The 25,980-nt window shown below is 36.2% G+C and overlaps 1 long non-coding RNA gene across 1 annotated transcript; it reads left to right on the top strand.

Annotated features, from left to right (window-relative positions):
- Positions 1-3,390: 3,390 nt before the first annotated feature.
- Positions 3,391-25,893, top strand: LOC124391130. Its single transcript, XR_006926910.1, has 2 exons — positions 3,391-3,619; positions 23,256-25,893. It is a non-coding gene; the product is annotated as an uncharacterized LOC124391130 (long non-coding RNA).
- Positions 25,894-25,980: the final 87 nt, after the last annotated feature.

Raw genomic sequence — 25,980 nt, 5'->3', positions numbered from 1 at the left:
ATTATTCAACAGGAAACATCATATTGGGCAAAATGAGATGAGAGAAATATCCTTAGTTGAGAAAGTGAAAAGTAGGAAAGCAGATTAAATGAAGCAATGCTTTATCATGTGAAACAAGAAAAATGTCTACAAACCACGTGTCAATTTTACATGCCAATCTCTTGTCGTTATGATTCTTTGTAAGGTCAGATCTCTGGAGCTTAGAGCCTGAGCTTGATAATACTGAGGAACTACTTCAGGACAGATGCAGACTCAGACTCACTCTGATATACACAATGAACTTTTAGAAAATAAAAGGAATTCATTAAGAAGCCAATAGTAATCATGTGTTAGGCGTCACAGCTTTTCCTTCCTGTTCACAAATGGGCCTAAATTCTGCAAATTGCATTTAAAAACATAATCGAGCTTTAATAATAGAATATGTATTGACAATAAAATATATATATATCTGACAATCGACAATAATATGCATATTTGAAATCGATCTATATATTTGTGTACATTTATTTTATATCTTTATTTTAATTTTAATTATAAATATATTTTAGTTTTTTAAATAAAATTTATATTTATAAAATATATTTTATGGGTTTAGGGGTTTATTTCATGAACGTCATATATCAATAATTTTTCAGCACCATTACATTTCCCACACCTTTTTTTGTCATTGTTAACAGGCCTTTATGCTTTTCTGGGCTCTAAAACTCATTCAATATAATTAACTAAATACTGAAAGTATATTCTTTATAATTCCACATTAAATAAATATAAATATAAATATAAATAAGTTATATTGCAATGGATATAATTTGTATTGCATTTTTATTTGTATATTTGATATACATGTTCTATTACCTAGAATATATTATACCTATAATATAATATTATATTAGATATAATAATAATAATAATAATAATAATAATAATAATAATAATATAATCAGAATACAAATAGCATCCATCGGACATGTTCGGCTTCTTTACAATATCCAAAAAAGCTGAGATAAACAGTAAGTGAACTCCATTAAAAACAATGTTGAATTTACTTACTTTTGGAAGGCAGCAGATCTAGCCAACCTGAAATGTCTTACAGTGTTTTAATTTGAATGCTTTTATACATTTACACTTTTTTGCACATCAAATATATATATATTTTATATTTAAAATACATTTAATATTTTTTTGTTTGAACAATCCTCTCATTATGAATAACAGCTTCACAGCCTCTTGGCATCCGGACACTTAGTTTACAGAAATATTCAGCTGAAATACTTTGCCATGCTGCTTGTAAAAAGTCTTCTTTCTCTCTGACCTTGTGATCCAGTTCATCAAAGAGCAGTTCAGTTGGATTCAGGTGCGGTGACTGGGCAGGCCATTTAATAAAAGATAACACTCCTGCCGACTGTTTGCTTTCTAAATAACTCTTACAGAATTATTTGGACATGTCCTTGAATTCATGATTTGGGTCATTGTCTTGATGTATGGTGAAATTCCTTCCACTTAGCTGCAGTCCAGAAAAAATTGCATGCTATTTAGCTTCCACCTCCATGTGGGTGTGAAGCAGTCTGATAACATCTTCTTTTCTGTTCTCTGTCGTACATAAGTTCATCTGTCCACAGAACTTCCTTCTATTGATTTACGGTCCAATTCTTCTGTGGTTTTGCCTTTAAACTAGTTTGTTGCATGGTAACAAAATGAACATGCATGTGTCTCAAAAAAGCTTAGATTAGATGTTTCCAAAAATTCACATAGTCACTGATATAAACAATTCTCAATATATTCATTTTATTTTGTTTTTTAATTTGTAATAAAATCATGAAGTTAAGATGACTAAAGTTTAAAAAAAGGATATATGATCAACACATCATGACCAACATGGAAAGATGTTCCACTAGATTTTGGAGTGTGGATGTGGAGATGTGTGCTCATTCAGCCAGTGAAGTCAGTGTTATTAAGGTCAAGTACTGATGTTGTCTGGGGCCTGCAGTCAGGGTTCCAATTCATCCCGAAGGTGTTCAGTTGGGTTCAAAGGTCAAAGCTCTATATCAGGCCTCCAAACAATTTAAACTATATCTTCATGGGGCTTGCTTTGTGCACAGGGGCATTGCCATACTGAAACAGGTTTGGATTTAGTAGTTAAAATTGAGGAAATTTGGAAATTAGGAAATCTATCTATCTATCTATCTATCTATCTATCTATCTATCTATCTATCTATCTATCTATCTATCTGTCTGTCTGTCTGTCTGTCTGTCTGTCTGTCTGTCTGTCTGTCTGTCTGTCTGTCTGTCTGTCTGTCTGTCTGTCTGTCCGTTTGTCTATCAGGATAATACAGGTAGGTTACTGGTGAAAGTCAGGAGTAGGTTTATGTTAACTGACCTGAGCACTTGGTGTGCAAGCAAAAATAGAATAGCAAAAAGAGATGCAGTAATCTATATGTGGGTAGAAAAGTACACAAGCACCAGGGTTTGGACTTCTTTCAGACCAAACCTAGGTCAGTGGTAGACTGGTGGAGAACCAACGTCCAACTTTAAACCATTAATAGGAATTAGTAATAATAATAATGGAGATGGGCCTGTGCTTTTCTATAAAATAAAAAAAACTTCAGTGTTTTAGTGTTATGTAACTGCATAGTTATGTACATTTATTTAAATTTTAATTCAGCCTTCTACTGAATTTTTTTTCTGTCCACTACTACTACAACAAACTTGTAATATAATATAATATAATATAATATAATATAATATAATATAATATAATATAATATAATATAATCATGAAAATGTTTATTTTTGCTTTTTTTTGTTCTTTAAAGAAGTACAAACATATTTGAAAATGGATTACAGTCAGAGTGTTGGTGTCTCACAGCTCCAGGGTCAGTGGTTTGAGCTCTAAGTGAATGAGGGACTTGACTGAAAAGAATAAATGAATTAACGGTTTAAGAAAAAAATGTCTACATGTTAACCCGATCAGTATCCTGGCCTTTGAACATTTCAATAACATTTTCTTGAATTCAGCTGTTGATGGAAAAAACTAAAAACAAACCACACATACCCAGAAAAAAATATGGTCATGTGTTTTGCTTTAAAATGCTAGATTGTGCTTTTTATTTTTTGTTTTCCTCTAGATTACCCGTTCCAAAATGGTTCATGGCCTTAAAACAGTGAATGAAGTCGAATTCCCCACCCAGTTGGATCTCAGTGCCGAAATTATTGGCCTTGTCGAGCAATGGAAGTAATGGAGGACGGATTAATTGTCCAGCACAGTATTTGCAACCCAAACAAGGTGGCTTTGATCAGATGCTGGAAGGTCCAATCAGAGTTGACTGCAGCCCAAGGTGCCACAGACAAGCCTCAATGTTGCATTTTGCACCTGGGTCTGATGAAGCCGAATGCGATTAGACACATTCAAAACAAATGCTTTTGTTCGGCCAGGACAAAACCTTTCCCTGCTTCTCGGCTCATTTTCCTCCAACACTGTTGCCATTGTTTCCCCTCCACTGCCTCTCGTCACTCTCTACTTGTTGGAGTGTTAATGAGGACAGCGAGCTTTTCTCACTCCAGCGGCTTTCTAACACCTCCTAATGAGGAAGGATGGACATGGAGAGAGAGAAGAACGAGGGTAAGTGGGGAATTGAAAAAGGAAAGGGAAAAGGAATGACGAAAAGGGAATGGTATATGTAAAAGAGAAAATCATAGATGTGAAAAAATTAATAAGAAGAGTAAAAAGGTTTTTTAAAAAAAAAGGTAAGTAAGAAGGAAGAAATAAAGACCAGGGAAAGGTAGAATGGGAAAAGGAAGTGAGGTAACAAACATTATAGATTAAGAGCAATAAGTTTTACAGATAAAAAAAAGCAAATGAAGATAGTTAGATTAAGGAAAAAAAAAGAGGAAAAGACATGTGGATAAATGTAACCATGAAAGAAGTAAAAGGGGAGGAAAATGTTGACAGGAAACAACCAACTGGCAAGAGAGATAAGCATGGAAGGATTTGGGAATTGGGGGAGAAGGGTCAGTAAAAGTTGGGAAACTTGGGTGCTTGGGTGCAGTTGCTGCACACAGCAAACTCTTATTTTTTAAGTTACGTTTTGAAGTTTAAAGTTGTTACGGTATTTAACTGGAGGTCAGGAGCATAATGGGAAAGCTGAAACAGGTGCCCTCATTCTCTAAGCTTGGCTGCTCCTGATAATTGGTGTTCAGCACCTTTTTTAAATGAAGGTCAAGTTTTTTCCCCTCCTTATTCTTCAGAGCCACTGAGGAGCATTATAGAGCTAACTACTTCTAATGACTGCATCCTGACAGAATACACTAACCACAGACACCAAAACACTGCCTTGAATAGATGTGTTTAATGGATTATTTAGATGATCATTGGTGTTGCTGAGCTAGAACAATGTAAAAGGATTAAACGACCCACATGCTGGGTTCCTTTTGAAGACCAAAACAAGGCCTGGATGAGACACATCCAAAAGGTCCTGCTCTTTTTAAATATCACTTATTTAGCCTTGAATTTAATTTTAAATTAATTAAAATTAAAATTTTATTGGTCACATACACATTCATACAGCGTACGACATGCAGTAAAAGAGTGTCCAACCTGCAAACATGAAAATTGGAAATAGAATATAAGTGTATAATACATATAATAATACATATACACACACAACCTAGAAAAAATATATTTATATACCAGTACTGCCAGAAAGAGATTGTGTGATTTGTCCTAAAAACCTTAAAGCATCCATGTGCAGTATAATGTGGCAAAAAAAGTGACACTGTGCTGTGCAATTCCAGAGTTATAATGACACAGACACAGTTAAGGTGTCATATAAATGGTGCAAAAATAATTGTGCAGAAATAATTGTGCAGTACAGGAAAAATGAGACGGAGAAGTTAAGTTTGTTTATTTGATATATAATTACATTGATATATTTATTAGAATTAAATTAACATCGAACTTCCATTAATGTATTTATATATATTTTTTTATAATATAATAAATATATTATTACATTATCTATATATCTATAAATCTATAATAAATCTATACTATATAAATCTATATATTAAAAAAAACTGTTAGTTATTTGACATCATAGCTTTTTTGAAAAATAAATAAATAAACACATTTATTTATACATTTGAATAAAACTGATATAAAATCAATTCAATCAATACATTTATTAATTTTTTTGTTTGTTCATTTTTGCTTGTAATGAGATTCACTTCAAACAACATCGCTATGAAATCTTGGTCATTGTGCAGAGAATCGACAGAGGTATGTTGTCTCGATGCTCAGTGCTTGGCGTCAGTGCCCCCTCTGAAGTAGAGGTGCCAAGCTAGTCGGTGCCCTCTCTGCCCACGTTAGCGTGGAGGAGCACTGAGCCCGAGCTAACTCCCTCCAGGTGTGCATGGGCCTACAAACAAAGAGCCTTTTCAGGCTCTCCTGCATGAGAATGAAGAGACCTTGGGTTTGGCGCAAAAATATTCCCGGGTAAAAAAAAGTACCACTGCTTGAGCAGGTGGTAATATTCTGTTACATCGATGCCTATGCGCCTCAATTAAGTCGGCCCCTTGTTTTCATTGGCAAAAACAAGGACGTTAATTAAAACAGCCACAAAACATAATACATGACTATGAGCACTGCCTAAGAGTATACCACCAATTCCTACTCACTTGTGTGTTACACAAGAGAAGATAGCTGCTAGGTGAATTATCTTTGGCTCAGTGTAGAGTACACAGACAGCTGATGTTGGAACCAGGACCACACACAGTCGTTCTGAGCTTTTTTTTGGGATGTAGGGTGATTATATTAAACATTATCATTATCATATTTATCAAAACATTCCAAAGACTTGAGCTACATACTGTGGAATATTAACAGCCTATTTTGGTCAATTAGAGATAATTACAGTGTATAACAGTTAATTCTCTAAAATATAATACTGGAGTTTTTTTTTTCTATTTATTAGCAAATTCTCTGCTCAAAGTCTAACAACCATAAAACCATTATGAGGATTTTTTTTTATTATTATTTAACCCCATCAAATGCCAAGTTTATTATTTTGTTATCTAGTATATAAATACTAGTTTTTAATATAATTTTAGTATAATTTAGGTCAGATTAGATACATAATTAAAAAATGCCAAAAGAGTAATTGGATAAATGTTTTTTTTTCCCAGTTTAATGAAAACTTTCAGTAAACAACAGAGGTAAAGTAATCCTTCCTTATACTGACACTATATAACTAATAGTAATAAAAGTCCGAGCACCTCCCACACTGCTTCGGGTTCTTGTTTCAGATTCTGTGCCTTTTCATACTTATTCAAAAGGGTATTATTTACATGTTAAGTGTGGATTTTTCCTCATGATCTTTCGCTTTCCCCTCTTTTTTGCTGTATTTTACTGTTTATTTGTCTGTGAAAAAAGATATCAAAATAACTCATTGAAAATAACTATTTACTTAAAGTAAATTCCTGGCACTTTTCTGTATGTGTATATGTTTTTGCCTGCCCCCCAAAATTAAAATTGTTTATATTACACCCAGCCCAAAAAAAATCAAAACCCAAAAGCAGCAGTGACTATTTATTTTGAAATTTACATTTAATTACTTTTAGTGTGTAGATTTTATAGCACTTTTGTCTACAATGTAAGAAGATTCTCGTTCCAGTGAATGCCCTTAAGGTTTCTCTTTTTCTGTTGTTTTCCAACAAAAGCTAAAAATAATAATTCTTCTAATGTTAGGAACTGGTTTGCAGAAAACATTTAGCAAAATGAAACCAGAAAACCCTTGAAACATAAAACCAATAAACCCAAAACTTTTAGAGGATACACTGTGTACGGATGTACATCATTGCTCACATATCAAAGTACAACAATCTAGTGACCTGAGTTGGGGTATTATGAAAATTACAGGTGTTTCTGTTCAACATAGAATTCTGTGATCATTTGGTGATGATGATTATTATGATTATTATGATTATTATTATGATGATTATTATTATTATTATGAAAAGAAATTATGCTAAAAAAAGATTTTCCAATTCCAACCCACCAGTCAGCATCAGGCCTTTTCTACTGGAAACTACCAACCAGAGAAGGTGAAAACTAGTAAGTTTTCTCTAAGATACAATATGCCAGCTATCTGCATCTCATTGAAATGCTACTCATGCTGCATCACATAGAGGAACATGCTCTCCATCCATTGTAATCATGAGCTCACAGATGCCCATAATTGAATAATGATATGGCCAGTTTTTTCTCTTTTAGACACCCAAGTTAAGGTCTATGTAGCATCAGTGAGAATCAGTGAGAATCTTGAAAACTGCATTACATTAAATAAAAGTTGGAACAAATTGACATACCTGTAATAAAACCAGTGTAAAAATGTCCTTGCTTGCAAGTAAAATAAAGATCTATATAAATAATACAATAATAATTTTTATTTCTTTTTTATTTAATATGTAAAAAAATTCACTTTCCAAGCACATTTTAAACTTACTTATGAGCTTGTATTAACTTTCCAGTCCAAAAGTATACAAACTTTAGCACAAATTTCTCTCAACAATTTGGACAAAAGTTCTTACTAAATGAATAGATGACAAATAATGTTAATACCAATGATGTTAGACGCCAGCAATGAGCTCACTGACCACATAGCACAGGCTCTGTATGAGTACCATATGAGTCAGGAATCAGCTTTGTTCTGGACTATGAAGGCTGATAAAAAGATGCTTCCATTTTGCTGCTCTCTCTCGCTCTTTTATCTGTACGCCTGAACTTTATCAGCAACCTTGACAGCTTCTGCAATGAGTCACAGGCAGCTGTGATTCATTTGTTGCACTTTCTGAAACTTCAGTAATCGCTTTTAGTCATACAGTCTTTAATTAGTCTCTCAGAAGAAACTGCTGAAGCTTTAGGGTGCTAGGTGGAACCCCTTTTCTGATTTTAAATTACATCGTCTCTATGTCAGTAATAACTCTTAGACCTCTCAATCAAAATCCCCATTTGGTACAGAAATCGTGTTCACTAGGACCAAGCTATGTGCTTGTTTCCAAACAAGAGAATGGAAAGACTTGTAGAAAGTTTAGATTAGATCTTTTATTTTTTATTTTAAGGACAAAAAGGGACAACTAAATAAGTAACATAACACTATCTATTCCCCAGTACCACCTAGCCTAAAACAGTTCACCATCTACACATAAAAAGATATTTATACTTCCACTACCTTATTGTAATAAGACGAAATGACCTTTAGCGACACCACTGCATATTTGGTTATTCCATTTAGTCTGCATGCCTCCTGTGTATCACATATCATTTAACTTCCTATAAGACTTTCAGGTTTAGGGTTTATAAGTGTGCAAATTGATGACATTCTGATATTTTCAAACTCATTTTCAGAATTTGTTCAAATAGAAGAATGTAAGTTTCAAATATTCTAATTTGCATTTCTGGTATATATCATCACTGATGAAACTTCAAGCTGTCATAGAAGCTTCAAGCTGTTCTAGAAAAATTCATCCATCTAAACACCAGAGACCAGAGGTTTTAAGTATCACGTTTATTTTGTAAATTTTAACCCAGCCATTGGGTTGCACAAGCCAGTGCACTCTTAGTGCCGGACCCAAGCCCAGATAAATAGGAAGGGTTGTGTTATGAAAGGCATCTAGCGTAAAACGTGTGCCAAATCAAATATGCAGATCACAAATCAGAAATTCATACCTGATCAGTCGAGGCCCGGGTTACGAACGACCGCCACAGGTATTGTTAGCCAACAGGGTACCGGTGGAAATTTGACTACTGCTGGCCAAAGGAGGAGAAGGAGAGGAGGAAGACGTCTACAGAGACATCAGAGAAAGGAGAAGTGCAGGAGACTGGAGGTTAGGGTGGGTACTTTAAATGTTGGTACTATGACTGGTAAAGGGAGAGAGATAGCTGATATGATGGAGAGGAAAAAGGTAGATATGATGTTTGTTCAGGAGACCAAGTGAAAAGGGAGTAAGACCAGGAACATTGGAGGGGAGGAAGGATGAGCTGGGAAGGATGTGCTACAAGTAAGAGCAAAAAAGGATGGAGATGGAAATGTGTTGACTAGTGAGGAGAGTGTGTTGAGAAGATGGAGGGAGTATTTTGAGCAGCTGCTGAATGAGGAAAATGAGAGGGAGAGAGAGAGAGATGGTTGGTTGATGTGGAGATGGTGAAGCAAGAAGTGGATAGGATTAGTAAGGAGGAAGTGAGAGCAGCGATTAAGAGGATGAAGAGTGGAAAGTCGGTTGGACCAGATGACATACCAGTAGAAGCGTGGAGATGTTTAGGAGAGATGCAGTGGAGTTTTTAACAAGTTTGTTTAACAGGATTTTGGAAGGTGAGAGGATGCCTGAGGAATGGAGAAGGAGTGTGCTGGTACCGATCTTTAGGAATAAGGGCGATGTGAAGACCTGCAGTAACTACAGGGGAATTAAGTTGATCAGTCACACCATGAAGTTATGGGAAAGAGTAGTGGAATCCAGGCTGAGAGAAGAGTTGACCATCTGTGAGCAACAGTATGGTTTCATGGCGAGGAAGAGCACCACAAATGCATTATTTGCTTTGAGAATGTTGATGGAGAAGTACAGAGAAGGTCAGAAGAAGTTGCATTGTGTGTTTGTGGATTTAGAAAAAGCGTATGACAGGGTGCGAGACAGGGGTTGTATTGTATTGAAATAAAATACACTAAAATAAAAAATACACTATTGTATTGAAATAAAAAGGCATACATTTTATTAAGCATTATTTCTTTGATTTGGTAATCCACAGAGACAAATATAAAAAGGAGTGTATAATAGCATTCATTGAAATGACGTGGTTGTGGTTAGCATGTGATTTAACAGCTATATGCTGCTAATAACAGTTGTAAGCTGTAGAGTAACAGTTGTATGCTGTACAGTATCATGCTCTTAATTCCAATAACAGTAACATACTGTAATTTAATAGCATACTGCTGGCAACCACACCTGCCAGTAGTTTACTGTTTTTTTATTCACAGGATATTTTTTTTTACAGTGTAATGTGAACAAGTAAAGCCTTCAGCTTTGTACTATGTAAATCATAGATCTGTATAAACCCCAACCTGCCCCAAACCATAATGTTTCTGATGTTACAGTAATAGCGATTGAAAGTGACAAAAAGACATAGATGCAGTGAGTAGAAGCAACAGTTAAATCCATCAAAACGACATGTGTATTGTTTTGAATGACTGCTTTTATACTTCCGAATAAGTCATGAGAAGCCAAGACCCACTGAAATGAAAACAATGGATAAAATACATTTGGTGTGTAAAGGAAATGTTGAGGTATCATGTGATTATGTTATGCTCTGAGCTCAGATTTGTAGTTTGTGCCAAATCTCATAAAATTGGATATCATATCATAAATAATGTATGAGGCCTTAACTACTAAATCAAGATTCTCAGTGAATGAGTCTTTTATCCTCAATGGAATATTATTTACACACCAATATATCATTCACACTCTTCTGACAAATGCTCTGGTGTATTTTACATAACAGAGAAAGTGAGAAAAAATGAATGAGTGCATGTTAAACAAAACATATATTGAACTGTAGAGATGCCACTTTTTGGTGCTCATAGTCGAAAGTGTTGGTTTGCACTGTATCAGTGTCTGATCCCGTCTTCAGTGTCTCATATGGTTCTTTGAAGTCGGCCCTGACTCTCAACCCTCGCCTTTCTCACCAGTTCCCATTATCGTCATGATTATTATGATCATCATAATCGTCTCCTCACAGTTAGATGCTTGGCTGCTGGAGTGAGAGAGTTCTTTTGTGCGTAAGATCTGAGCAATTTGCAAGCTCATTGAGAAAACCTGTTGCACAAAAGAAGCTTAGATATAGAATCTGTCAGCACTGGTTCTCATTGGCCATGTATTGCCTTTCATACTCAATGAAATGGGCTGCTTGTGGACAGTTTGGGGGAAATTACATTATCTCAAGTTTTACTCGAGCTCACAAAGGCTAGCTAGAGGATTGGAGATGCCTCTGATGTACATCTTAATAAAGATGTCTACATTTGATATTGGTGTAATTAGAAGGCATTTCCAGATAGAGAACACCCTGCACTTACTGTGTGGCAATGCAAAAGTTGATACAGTGTGCTACGTTCGCAAATTTAAACCTTAGGTTACAGTCTAATCTGATACAAATCCATCAGTCTAAACAACTTGCTAGGCCTGGAGACAACAGACCAGAACATGAAAGCACTGACATCAATCTGTACTAAAGTCTTAATAAATCAATGAATCTCAAGACAGAAGACTAAACTGAAATTAGAGATAGGTGTTGAAAGATACATGCAACTCAAAGGCAGACAGAACCTCCTACCACACATGTCAGGGAGTACAACTTCTTTATCAAAAAGCATGAGAACGCTGAATTTGGGAGGCTCCTAAGCATTTTGGAGGGTCCTCGGGATAAAAAAAAACTAGAAGTTGGCACACAACCCTGGACACAGGATTTTGTAGAGGATGTTCTGCCTCAATTGAATTTAACAGTTTGAAAGCTGTGGCAACCAGTCTGAAGATGTTTTTGAATAGCACATGTGATAAAAGGGTTTGTATTTCTATTTCTGTCTCTATTTCTTCTGTGCTGCTATAAAATAATTATTTCAATTTTGTGAATGAGTAAATCAATCTTCCAGACTTCAGTGCACAACTAAAGTGTTCTTTGCTATGCCTAGTGTTTGATTATTTGTTTGATTATTTGTTATATAAAAAACGCAACATGTTAATTTGCCCAAGTTGGGGTTAGCCCACTGGGGGTTTAATATGAGCATCGTGGACTATTTATAATTTTTGAAGGTGTCTGCTCAAGAGATTCTGTGTTGCTGCTTTGTTGTACTGGCACAAAGTTAACCAGGGTCTCTGGGTATGAGAGATGACATTACTCATTTCCCTGTCAGTCATCTATCAATTCATGTATGTGGAAGACATATTATCACTTTGCTCCAAGTGTGATCCAAGCTAACATGTGATGCAGCATATGCAGCAGTTCTCAGAGGAAGCCAACACTAGTCCTTGCCCTCCCTGACTGCTAGCTGTTGTGTGCTATAGGAGAGCCAGGTAGTGCATAGGATGTGGTGAGTGATGAAACCAGGAACACAGAAGAATTTAATATGTATTGACTTAGAGTGAAACAAGCATTTATATTATTTTACTTCAATTAGCCTCAGAGGTGTAAAGTAAAGGGAGGTAGTTGAGGCATAAAAAATACCACGCTTTAAAATAATTTTAGGTGTATTGACCTGAACATCACTAAAATGTTCTTTATTTAAACATTTTAATTAAACTGTGATTAGTTCTAAATGTCTAATAACAGCTGCATATTTGTTTAACATGACCATATGCTTGCTGTTTGCTGTAAATTTATTTGATGCTGTTGGGGTCTGACTGAGCTGGAAAAAAACAGCTTGGCTATTTTTTGCTTGTGCTGAGTTTTTCCATTACTTTCAATTATTCACAATTGAGACAAACTTATATGAAAATCTACAGTTACATGCCAGTTCTTCAGCACATGGAAACATTGAGACCAAAAGTTCACATATATTGTTTTTAATGCATCCAATAAATGCTGTATATTATATGCATAATATTGAGCCATTCTTAACCCTAAAGCATCACAGATATATCTCCAGTTAGTCATTTAAAAGATTAGGATTAGGGCTAAGAGAGCATATGACCTGAAATAAGTGGTTTTATAAGAGAAAAAGATTTATTAGATAAATAGATAAAATAGATAAATTTTGGACTTACTTCTGGTAATCTACAAAGCAATAAACCATATGAAATTGGGTGAAAATTCGTTATTGAAACAGGGAAATGTGTAAAACAAACCATCCAATCGACGCTCCAGATCCACATAGTCCCTGATGAAGTACTTGCTGAAGTACATTGATACACATTGTCATGTAAACCAGCAATCACTACATGTATTTTCAGTCTTTCCTATTAAAAAAAAAAATATGTACCGTAATTTCCGGACTATTAAGCGCACCCAAATATAAGCCGCACCCACTGAATTTTACAAAGATTTTTATTTTGAACATAAATACGCCGCACCTGTCTATAAGAGCAGATGCCTACATTGAAACTAATGAACTTTACACAGGCTTTAATGAAAGACAGTGTCTGTTACACGGCTTGTATCTAAACAGTAGCCTACCAAGAAAGTCATTGTTCACTGTCTTCCTCCTTCCTTTCACAACAATTTCTCTCGGGAGTTTTTCTTTAGGCATCGGCGTGTGTTTAAAAATCACCATCGGTGAAGCTTTTCTCCCGATGCCGTGCAGCACAGAACACAGGTAAAGTATGTTTTTTTATGCCCGGTTGTTTTCAGCGTGACGAATGATTCGCATTTGCTGTAGACAGTCCGAGTGAGCGGCAGGTCAAACGTCAGAGGAACCTCATCCATATTTATGATGTGGTGCGGCCCGATTCAGTGGGAGCGCATCTGATTTAATATAAAGAGTTTCATTGGTTCACCTGAACCCGTTCGGCAATTTCATTGGTCTAATGTTATGGGGCTCAGTTTTTGGCATGAATCTTGTGAAACCAGGAAAAACCCAGGAAAAATCCATAAATTAGCCGTTTTATTGTTTAAGACGCGGGGTTCGAAGCGTGGGAAAAAAGTAGCGGCTTATAGTCTGGAAAATACGGTAACTGTTTAAATGTTTAACTGAGGGATGTCTATTTCAGGTTTTAGGCATCCAGGCTAGTGTCCATTCCATCATACTTATATCTTAAACTTAATAGCAGTACTTCATTCGTTTCACTCATGCTGTCAGTAACACTGCACTTTCTTTTCATAACTCAAGAAATGCTGGAGAAATATTTAAGGTTTATGGTACAATTTATGAAGTGACACTAAATGTTTATTGTGGTTTATTTACATAACGGATTACAAAGAGAAGCAGTCTGGAGTCTCAGTTTACTTAGGGTTAAAATCTTTATGAATGATTTGTAAATTATTTTAATATAATCTTGAAAGTTAAAGATATAGAAAAAGTATTTTTTTGTTTCTGTGCAATATTTAGTTGATTTCTAATCTTAAAATATTTTGATGCCTTGAATGTGTAAGAAAATAAAGAGTGGTGAGTTATATACTGTATATGAATATTTGGGGAACAGTTTCAGTGCTGTATGGAATATATGTTTAAGTTTGAAAATCTATACAGTATACTCATAGAAATCTACAAATATACAACAGACATTGTCTCAAAGCAGCTCTACAGAATTTTAGGAGTTAAGGTGAATGGTGTGTATTTATCCCTGATAAGCAGCCATGGCAACTGTGGCAAGGAAAAACTCCCTTTAGATGTTATGAGAAAGAAACCTTGAGAGGAACCAGACTCAAAAGGGGAACCCATCCTCATTTGGGTGATACCAAGAGTGTGATCATAAATCTTGAAACAATACAGAACACTGGAGAGTGAGAACTAGCATGAGCACTGGAGTGTAAGATTATGAGTAATGTTCTTTTTACAGTTTTTTACAGTCATTTGTGGTTATAAAACTAGGAGCTACTGAGCAACTTATAAAATAGCTTAACATTTGAGATCATCATAGATCCAAAAGATCTAAAGATCTAAAGACACACAAATATCATAATGTGACAGATAAGCATGGCATTAGTGCCAGATCAAATCTTTGAATTAGGTTTAAAAACATCCTTCAACACTGGTTACTGAGTGCACTATGTTCTAAAAGTCAAAATAAAAAAATAAAAAAAGTCATCTTGACTTATTCCCGCTAAATTAAATATGGCAGCGAATTAATAAAAATAAAAAGACGGAAGAAATTACAGTTATGGTTGGAGCAGAAGCTGAGTTCTGTGGTAGTGAGTAAAATCCTAAAAAAAAATACTTCAGCCATCTGTGGCAGGAAATCCAAGTCCATAGAATGTCTTGTTGTCATGGAAAAGAGTTTAAGATCACTTATAAAAAACAGGGCAGTTAGCACTTGCACATGATAACTATAATGCAATAAAGAACTCACAGATAGGTGTGAGATTTGATGAACATACATACAGTTGGAAAGGAAGCTCCTTAATAGGTGTATATGTTTAGGTCTGAATCAGTTTAATTATTGAAATAACTACTTGTATTGTATACCACAGTACTGCTGAATTCTAAAATCTGGCTCTGACAGAAACACTGATTATAATTCAAATGATAGAATCATAATAAATAGATATTTCTAATATGTTAGCATTTCTACAATAACAGCTCAATTTCAAAAAGGTACATGTTGGACAATGTACATAATGCAAGGGCGAATAATTAATGGATAAAAGTTTTTGTGAAATAGACTGTAAGAAATGTTTAATGGTAAAGAGTCTTATTTGCGATTGCTTTATAAAAGTGAGTTGTCCGCCATGAGAGATTCTTCCTAATAAGTAGTTTGGAGATTCTAGTTTTCTGGTAAATTGACATACTGAATTTCTTTTCTCTGAGAGCCTGGTGGGGAAATCATAGGAAGGTTTATAGCTGGTATAAAAACATTATGGCAGGAACTAACTTGTCTTGTACACAACATTTTGCCCACAACATTAATAGTTAAAAGGAAGGACAATTTATTTATTTAAAAAATTGAATCACTGACAAACCACTTTGGAACAAGAGGAAGAAAAACTTTTGGAGCATTTTTATTGCTTACATAACATATTAGGATGGATTAGTAACTCTCTCTTGTAACCGCCATTTGTAATTCGAGCTCTTTAGTGATACCGTATCTGGTTTAAAAAGCCTCAAACCTTTTAAGTTCAGCCATCTAATTATCGGTTTAATCCTTAAAAAAAATATGCTACATGGCAGAAGTGTATGCTGACCTGTCTTGGTTTATATAAACCTTTGGGGTGAGAACCTTCTATTAAGCAACATAGCTGTTTTCAGGACCCTTGACATTACTCTCTTCGTGTTGCCACAGTGGGTGACTGTTGGGGTGAAATATAGTCTGTTGGATTACATGTCACTTGGGGATGTAGGGTACACCAACACCCCATTCACAAGGCTAAGGGAGCAGGTTTTATTGTGACTGCATGCTAAAGCTCCTTGTCAAAAGTGCGGCTCTAATGTAGCGTATTAAATGACTGAACACTGTTTACATCTTGCTTTTCGCCCTGAGAAGCTTGTAAGTGAGGGGCACCGGAGAGAGAGCAGCCGTTTCTGAGCTCACAACGTCAATGTCAGCTATTGTTCTTGCTGAAAGTGCCTAGTCTGCACAAATGATGTGTACATGATTACGACGGCATGACAAGGATAACCGCTGTAATCGGCCGACTTTTATTATTCCCCCAAGCATAATGAGAAGGTAACTGACAGATGAAACTTGTTATTAAGGGGAGAAAATAAATGGGAAGCAGTCTGTCTTTATGTATGATGAAACCCAAGCCTCCCATTGGTAGATTGGGGTTTTTTATTAAGCTGTGCAGATGGGCAGACTGGCATGAATAGTTTTCCGCTAGACATTTAGATAAAGTCTTCTTTCATTGTCTTTGTGTGTTGTCAGAGACATTAAACTTATAACAGTCAAGAACAAGGGAAGTGTTTTTATTAATCAAAATAGTAGGAAAGCTTTTAAACAGCTCATCTATATCCCGCTACAATCACATGTGATGACTGATTGACTGATACCATACACTTCCAAACAAACCAGTAATACAAGTTAATTGTACAAAGTTGGCTGAATATCGCTCTTGACACCGGACCTTAATGAAATCTCCTTTCCCTAAGAAAAAGTAAAAAAAAAAAAAACCCAGCGCAGCGTTCCAACTGGAAGTCTACTGGACCCATTTTGGACGGTCTTTTTTTGAATCACTACCCTCTTGTGTGTGGAAACTCGAACCGCCTCTTTCGTTCTCTGGACCTCCATTGAGAGTGGCCAGTCTGTTTAGATGGCTCTCTGCATGAGTGCTTAACCCGGCTAAGCACAGAGTTCTCCCCTTCCCTTTTTTCCTTCCTTTCTCTACATCTCTCTTTCTTTCGGTTATCCTTTCTCTCCTTAGTCCTGAAACCCATCCAGCACCTCTTCGTGCTCATGCCCTGACTCAGTTATTGCTTTCTATTTCTCACCAGTGTTAGACCTGTGCTCTCTACTTCTCTGATGAAACATGTTTTCAGCTGGCCCTGTCAACCTCGTGGTCTGACTCAAGCTTTTATTCACACTGGTCAAATGATTGTGTCACTTGATATATTGTCAACACATAGAGCCAAAAGACAAAACAAAATGTCATCTGCACAAGAAGAAAGAGAAAACAGACATCCGGCTCTCATAACATTGGGCTGATGAAGTAGGGATGGAGATCATTTTGCCAAACATTTCACAATCGAACAGTAAAGCTGTCTGATGGGAATAAGATGGTAGGAAGCATTTGAAGAAGTCAGACCACTACCGGTGGGAAATCACACGATGATTTGCTAAGCAAAGACAGTTATGATAAAGGAGGTGAGGAAAAGGGAAAGTTGGCATTGGGCATCAGGCCCGGTATGAACTCAGAGAGTATAGCCTTGATAATCAACCATGTTTGAAAGTCTGGGCAAGTATGAACATCTACCTTTACATGCTTATATTTCTGTTTACTTCCTCTGACAAGAAAACATTGTGTTGTACAAATGAGCAGACAAAATGGATTGCATGTCAAAAGTGGCCTCAAGGAAGAAAAGCTTCAGTTTCTTGGCTCATATAAGGTGTTCTGTAGAATTAAAATTATCTAATAACTTGGAAAGTCAACTACATTTCAAACTTGTGATGTGTATTGTTAAATCAGTTTAATTTTTCACCATACCACAGAAGTAATGAGTGCTGAGGCACACAAACCCAATAAAAATAGAGGGAGATCTTTAGCAAAATTTAACCAGTTTGAACATCTTTGTCCATTTCTTACCATTTTTAGCTTCAGCTCAATTAATCATATATGCCGAATGGTGTGCATCACACTTTGCAGTACTATTTAGTACTTTTTTACTTAGCAATTCAGCAAATAGATATTATGTTGTAACTGAACAATACGCCACATATGTCACCATTAAGCTGCCTTTTCCAGCTAAATAGCTAAAGTATTCAGGATACAAACAGCTGTATGCTAGCAAAAGCTATATCAAAACCTAGCACAAGAAAAACATTGTTCTATTTTAGACTGGAGACAAATTAAGTCACTAAATCACTGTCCTTGAATAACATTTCACTCAGACGAGAAAAGTCAAGCACTGCTGGAAATATTAAAATTGCTTCAACATTGGCCTGAATGGATTTTATGTCCCACACTGCCCTGGAAATTGTATATCAGAGTATCGCAGCAGACATGTGGAATATGTAAATCTAGTCTGTGTTTCATCTGTTTAAGGCAATATTGACAACAACAGTCACAAGTCACTGCTGCATAATCTATGCTAGGTTTCAGAACTTCGAATAGCTTTGATTAGCTAGCATTAGCCAACAAATTAGCACTAGAATCAATAGGCACATGAAAAATAAAAACTGAAATCTATGTAAACATTTTCAGAGATTAGATAGCCAATGGTGATCATATTTATTTTGGAGTTATTGCTTTTTTTTTTGCTGAATATGCTAATTAGGTGAATTAATTAGAATAATAATTTAGCTAATATTAAGGGTAAAGTCCTAATAATATAGCCTTATATTGCAGTGTGTAATTGCAAAAAGGTGAAAAGTTATTTTTATTTAGGAGAAAACCAGACTTAAAGGCTCCATAAGTCAAAATTTCTATTTATTGAATAAAAAAAAAAAAATCTTTGTAAAATAATATATATTTCAAACAATTGTTTGTGTTCATCTTTTCTTTCAGTGACATTTTGATCGATTTTCACTTTTGGTTCTGCCTTACCCACAATGCCGCTTGACTACCTGCCGCTAGTCGTACTATTGGGATTGAACCTTAGCTAAAGGTCTATACAGCCAGAGTCTATCTAAGCTGATTGTACAGATGAGTATCTGAGAGTGCTGGAGAGAGATGGTGATGCAGCAGTGCTTTAATTCTCTTAGCTAGTCTTTTGTACATTCTGCTCAAATGCATCAGGTTCCACATCATTTTAACTTTTATGCGAATGCTGCTACAAAGAGCATTGTGCTTGTCATATTGTACATTGCCAAAGAGTTGGACAGACTAGCATCGGGGTTGCTAAGCAAATCACAAATATTTGAATATGAACGTACAGTATATCCCATAAGTGCTTTTGGTGTGAAAGTGTCCTTTAAGCCTAGATTTTAATATATGCTTGGGGAATGTTTATATATATCAATTCCCCTCTCCATCTCTCTCTCTCTCTCTCTCTCTCTCTCTCTCTCTCTCTCAATCTTTCTCTCTCTCCCTCCCTTGCTGGTTAATGGTGCACCTGTCCTGCTTTGCTTCCATTAGTCCCACCACAGTGCAGTAGTGGACACACAAAGGCAGACAGTGTCCATGTCTCCAACTCTCCCCTATTGCACTCTTTTATTCCTCTCTCCCTGCAGGAGGGAATTCCTATCGTGGCCTTTCACTCCGTTCTGCTCCAGCACGTCCCGCATCTGGCAAAGAGCATAAACCCCCAGCCAAGGCTTTCACTACCCAAATGAAGAGTTGCTAAAAACGGCACCGGAACAGGTGATCATGATAGGCCAACCGAGAGAAAAAGGGGCAGAGGGGTCACTTTTGTGTTTCCTCGTGCTGTTACACAAGGGTGAACCATACTGACCCATGAGGCAGCTTGGGACTGCAGAAAGTTGAGAGTTATAGAGAATATAATTATATATATATATATATATATATATATATATATATATATATATATATATATATATATATATATATATATATATATATATATATATACACACACACAAACACACCATTTTTTTTTATCATTTTTATGTTGAAACTAGCATCTTAAATGATCTTTATTGCTGTAGTAAATGCAACTTAATATGGTCATGCCAATGAAATTGGATTGAAGAATACAAAGAGAAAGTATGTGTATGCGAGAGAGAGAGAGAGAGAGAGAGAGAGAGAGAGAGAGAGAGACCCTCATAGTATGGTTATCATCAGAAAGGTAATAATTCTGTCATCAGTAAGTGTTCAGGAAAAAAGTGTGCTAAGCTAGATGAGAACCAACATCAATTGCCACATGCCTTATTAAGTTATATACAATTTTGAAGAGAATGAATAATTTGAGATATTTTAAGTGGGCATTGAGTTTTCAATGTTCACTGTGAAGCTACGTTTGAGAAGTAATCTGATTCGAAATCACATCAAAGCGACCACAGAAACAGATGGGCTGTTGTATAAGGCTTGGAAAAAAAGGACTTTATACATGTATTTGGTTGACTCTTTTATGCAGTGTGATGTACAAAGAGTGCAGAATTTGATCCATGCACAGAGATGAGAGGATTGAAGAAATTCAGTGGATTACCAATAAATGGTGTCTGACATTTGCTTTAGTTTTTCACTGTAGCTCAAAACTAATATTTTTAAATGAATTCATCCATGAATATAAACTTGTGAAATGAAAATTACACAAGATTTATAGTGCCTTTCTAACAGTTCCTGTTTTATAGTTGTAGTGGATCCGAAAACCTATGCTGGAGAGTGAGGTGGGAATATACCCAGTCCATACAGTTCAAGTCACCATACTTGCACACACCCATGCACATCTAGCGGCAATTTACAGTCATCATTTTTTGGAGTGGGGAGGAAAACAGAGAATCCAAAGAAAACTCTTGGATGACACATGCAAGGAAACTCTGAAAGTGAGTGTTAAATGTGAGTCATGCAATGCTAGACATGGAGAGTAACTGTAAATGAGTATTATAATGTACAAACCTAAGATCAGATGAGAACTTCCAATATATACATTTGCCTGTACTTTTTACAAGGTAACAAGGCAGAGGATAGGGCAGTGAGCTGCCCATTAAGCACATTTTATACATATTTTTAATCCTTGATCTTTTTGTAGACTGGATTTTAAATTGTCTCAAGGTATGAGGTTTGATTAAGCATGTAATGTTTGTGTGGTGCCTTGGGATGAACTGATATCCTGTTAAGCATCTATTCCTGCCATTATGACCTGTGTTCCTAGGATTCTTGATTCAACACAATCTCAAAGCTAAAGATATATGATAAATCAATTTGTTATAACAGTAGCTTTCTGGTTATCCTGGCCCTCTTACATTTACCACCAGAGTTTGAGCTGCCAGTTCAATTTCGTATTATAAAATAATTTTCATACTGCCCCAGATGCATTGTGAACAATTAAATAAACATTATTCTGTGTTTGAGATGAAAAAGTGCAAAAATAAGAAAAGATAAGGGTTTGTTGCAGTAAATGTCTTTAAATAAATCATGGAAAAATATATAAGAACATTATTATATCTTATATAAGAATATTATTCAGTCAAACATAGCACTCGGTTTATGTGGTTGTTATGTGGAAATTCTTATTATATTCTTATCGTCAGTGTCAAGACAGACATGATTAAGTTGGGAACTAGTTTCTAAAGAAAGATATGAAGCTATAATAATAATAATAATAATAATAATAATAATAATAATAATAATAATACAGAAATGCTAGGAAAACTGACCAGAGTAGCATCATTTGTTATGTACTAATGCACAGTAGCATTGCTGTTTAATAGCTCCAAGGTGTCTAGTTTGATCCTGAGCTTGGGTTACATTGCCTGTCGAGTTTCAGATGTTCTCCTTGTGTTCCTCTGGGTTTCCTTTGAGTTCTCTGGTTCCTTCTTACTGTATCTCCTATATTACACGCATTACCCAGCAGACATAAGGTTGATAACAAAAGGTTTAGAGGTGGGAAGTAATGAAGTACAAATACTTTGTTACTGTACTTGAGTAGATTTCTCTGGTATCAGTACTTTACTTCACTATTTATAATTTTTTTACTTCCACTAAATTACATTTGCTACACAAATATCTCTACTTTCTACTAAACCAGGCTCATTATTTTAGTTTGAATCTATTTGGTGACATGATCAAATTTTTAAAAAATTGCGCTCCATTTTCAGCCTATCAACCTATTTCTTGTCCTTGTCCAAATGTTTTTTTAAACTACCACTGGTGTATCATTCGTGGCTACTGCACACCACAGACGTAGACTAGCCTATGAAGCTAACAACAAGCAAGGCAGAAGGCAACAAGAAATATGGCTAATGTGGATCAGACAGAGAGAGTCGGCGATGTAAACATGACTAAGAACAGAGACATACCTGATCACCTGATTATCATCATCTTTTCTCTGCATGTGTTCTATATGGTGGTTGTTCAGCCTGGATACATTCAGTAGAAAACAAAATTTGAAATTCTACATATGTGAGGCCCAGTTATCAGCATGACACTAAAACAGGTGGTAGTAATGGCTACTTTTTTTACTTAAGCACATGTCAGAGCTCAAACTTCTTTACAAACTGTAGTCAGTACTTCAACTTTTACCAGAGTCTTTTAAAACATAAGTTATCTGTACTTATACAGTTAAGCATGTGTGTACTTTTGCCATCTCTGAAAATATTGCATTGTTAAAAAGATGCAGAGATAAAAACTGTCATTTGTAAGCAAATTGTTACACAAAGAGGGCTATACTACCACACGTACACATCATCCTTATTTCATAGTTTATTCTTCTTGGTTCCTCTTTTGTTTGCTTCCCATGTATGCCATTGCTAAACTTCTATATATCTGTACTATGTAAATAAATATCCTTACTTTGCATATTGGCCTGAATTCTACCTGAAAGGTCACAGGATTAGATATTGATTCTAACTTTAACATGAGGCACTTTGCAAGTTAATGAACACAAATGTCACGTCTGTGACGTGTAAAATACATATAATACATATAAATACATACAGATATAATAACACACTGACATAATAGCATGTGACCATTTTTTTTCTGAAAGTTTTTATTATATTATGCAATATAAATATATAATAAATAATATATTATAAAATATAGGTTGCATATTGTGCGTTCTATAAACTGTAGTTTTGCAGCATTGTTATATTGCAGATTCGGTGTAGTTTAAAAACACGCCGATGTAGCGATCATATCACGATCTTGAATGAATGAATGAATGACCTTTTGTGATGGTGTTTCCTGTTCTGTGATAAAGTCTGCTTTGCATCCTCCTCTGCATGAAGGTTCTACACTGATTCAGACCTCAACCTCGATCTTGATCGTTTCCACCTTTCCTTTTCCGCAGAGATACGGACCCGTGGACCCGTGGACTCATGGACAGGGAGTTTCCCCCTCAAGCTCATGGAAGCGCTGTGGTTTTCCTAGCGTGGCTCGGGATGCCGTCTCTACTGCCACAATAGGAGCATTGTACTCTAGAAACATGGGCCACAGAGAGATGCCATTGTTTTATCAGGTAACGTTACCTGCGATTTGATCGACGATAGCGCCTCGTGTTTTTGTAAGAAGAATCCACAAATATATCAGCGCCTGGTCTTAGGCCACCTCGACTTCCCGAAGGCCTGGCAGTGGCCCACTTAAGCGCCAACTTAAAGAAAGCAGAGAGGCTTTTCATTTAAGAACTGCATTCCTGGGAACTACAGAGAGAAAGAAAAAAGAGAGAAAAAAGGAGAGCAGAGGACGTGGAAGAGCTTTGCACGAAACCCTGCCCGTGTTAAGGTGATACACGGCATCTGCAGGAAAAGCACTGATGCCGTGCCAAGGCATGTCATTTAAGGTGTCTTCTACAGAAGCACATATGATGCCATTGAGCTCGGCGAAGCAGGGGTGGGATTTTTTTTTTTCTTAAGTTCTGCCAGGACTTTGAGGTGGGCTGCTGATAGAGACCTGTGAAAGGGACTAGGACAGCGAAGAGGCATGATACGCATGAAACCGAATAGCCTCCAGCGGCAGGTCGACTCTTTCATTTCTCCACTCGTTTCACAAACTCTTGAGGCGTAAATGTAAATCACAGCAAAGAAGCTAGAAAATCTGCTGCACAGGGCAGAACCTGCTTTGACCTTACAGCACATTTTTATAGCATCATAGCAGTGCTGAAGAACTCAAATACCAATATAACATTTTTCAGTTCATCACCTCCTTGACACTGCTTAGAAAATTCATTTCATAAATAAGAAATAAAAGGGGTGACCATCTCTAAAAAAAATAATAAAAAATGCCACTAAGTGCTGTAATCCAATGTCCTAAAAGAAACAAAACACTATATGGCCAAAAGTTTGGAGACACAGTAGTTAAACTCATAGTTGCGATCAAAACATTCCAATCCAGTTTGGTTCCCCCTTTGCTGCTTTAATATTATGGGAATATTTGTGGGGATTTGTCCTTATTCATCTAAAATAGCATTAGTAAAATCAGGTACTGATGTTGGATAAGGAGGCCTGGAGGTGCAGTGTGTGTTTAATTAATTCCAAAGGTGTTCAGTTAGGCTGGGGTCAGGGCTCTGTGCAGGATATGAAGGATTTCTTAAACTTTAGCAACTTAATGTAACTAATGCTGGTTTGTGCATCTTTGTTCTAGTGAAGGGGAAATTGTAATGCTACAGCAAACATTCTAAACAGATCTTGTCACAACCGAGGTTCAAACCAGGGTTTAGTTGTGAAAAGCAACCAAAAAAATAAATAATTGGGGACAAAGGGTGAAGAAGCTTCCCAAGAAAATAAACTAGAAAAAAAAGCAAACTAAATGTCAAACTACAGGGGAAAAGCCGCTCAGGACCCAGACCACGCGCCGCTCAGGACCCAGACCACGCGCCGCTCAGGACCCAGACCACGCGCCGCTCAGGCTTACAAACAGCATACACAAAGCAGGCTGGGCAATAACAATAGCAAAAAGGGGCAACTTAAAAACCCTGGGGCTAATGAGGCACAGGTGAAAGCAATGGGGACTAATGATAAGAATGAGAACACAATGGCAACATCTGGTGTGGTGAGAAACGAAAGACACACAGAAGAAAAAAGACAAGAAAAGAAAGAAAGAACAGGCCAGAAAAAAAGAGATTCTTGCTGATTGTATACTTTGATGTTTTGCGGCAACAGTTTAGGAAAAGACCCAATGTTGTGTATGAGTAAATTTGTTCACTAACAATTGACCTTATACTGTACATTATAGCAGCTATAAGTGGTATTTTCTTACATTCTCTGGAGATTAGAGATACTGCAAATGCACAACAGTTGAATTAGATTTGACGGTGGGACGAAACTTAAGGAGCAGCACTGACTGCCAATTTACAGAGACATTCAGTCTAATTGGGAGGAGCCTTATCATGCAGTAAGTCAATCACCATAAAATGGGTGGGGTAAAAACTTACTAAACAAACAAACTAAAGGTAGATGCAGCACAGGCCTGGAAAAGCACTACAACAGAAGAATGCAACACTGTAGTGATATCAGTGGGCACTCAGGTAATGTGCTATTTACTTTACTACGATCTGTTCCAATACATTTGCACGCCTAAAAATGATGTAACTATTAGAAAATGAAAGCTGAAAATCTGATGGTCTCTTTTGTTCTTATGATCTTTTCATCTCAAACCCAAATTTCTCATGTGTATATAATAAAATATTTGGCCATATGAATATTTTAATCAATGAATGCATATGCATGCAGTTTTCTTTTTAATTCATTAGTTCCACTTGTTCCATTTATTAGTTCCATAACTGAAGTTTGGAGAAAGCAGGACCTTTTCTTTACCTGCTTTTTAACTGTGAAGTTTTGGGGATGCCTGTGATCACTACAGCCTCAAACTCTTCTTCATGGAGGATGTGGATCAGTGTGTAGGTCCAAAACACTATTCTGGGCACAATGTTTGTAAAGTCTGGCCATTCTCATCTAATGTATCTTGTGTCAATAAAGTTGTTTCCCTCAGCAGAAGTGGCCCTCGCTGAATGGTCGAAATACCGAGTGTATCTTCCATGCATGTTTCACCCTTCCATTTATACGTCTTCTAATGCTTTA

Source organism: Silurus meridionalis, chromosome 9 (genome assembly GCF_014805685.1).
Source record: "Silurus meridionalis isolate SWU-2019-XX chromosome 9, ASM1480568v1, whole genome shotgun sequence".
NCBI classification, from domain to species: Eukaryota; Metazoa; Chordata; class Actinopteri; order Siluriformes; family Siluridae; genus Silurus; species Silurus meridionalis.
The sequence above is the reverse complement of the archived record's forward strand: the minus strand, read 5'-3'. Positions and strand labels throughout refer to the sequence as shown.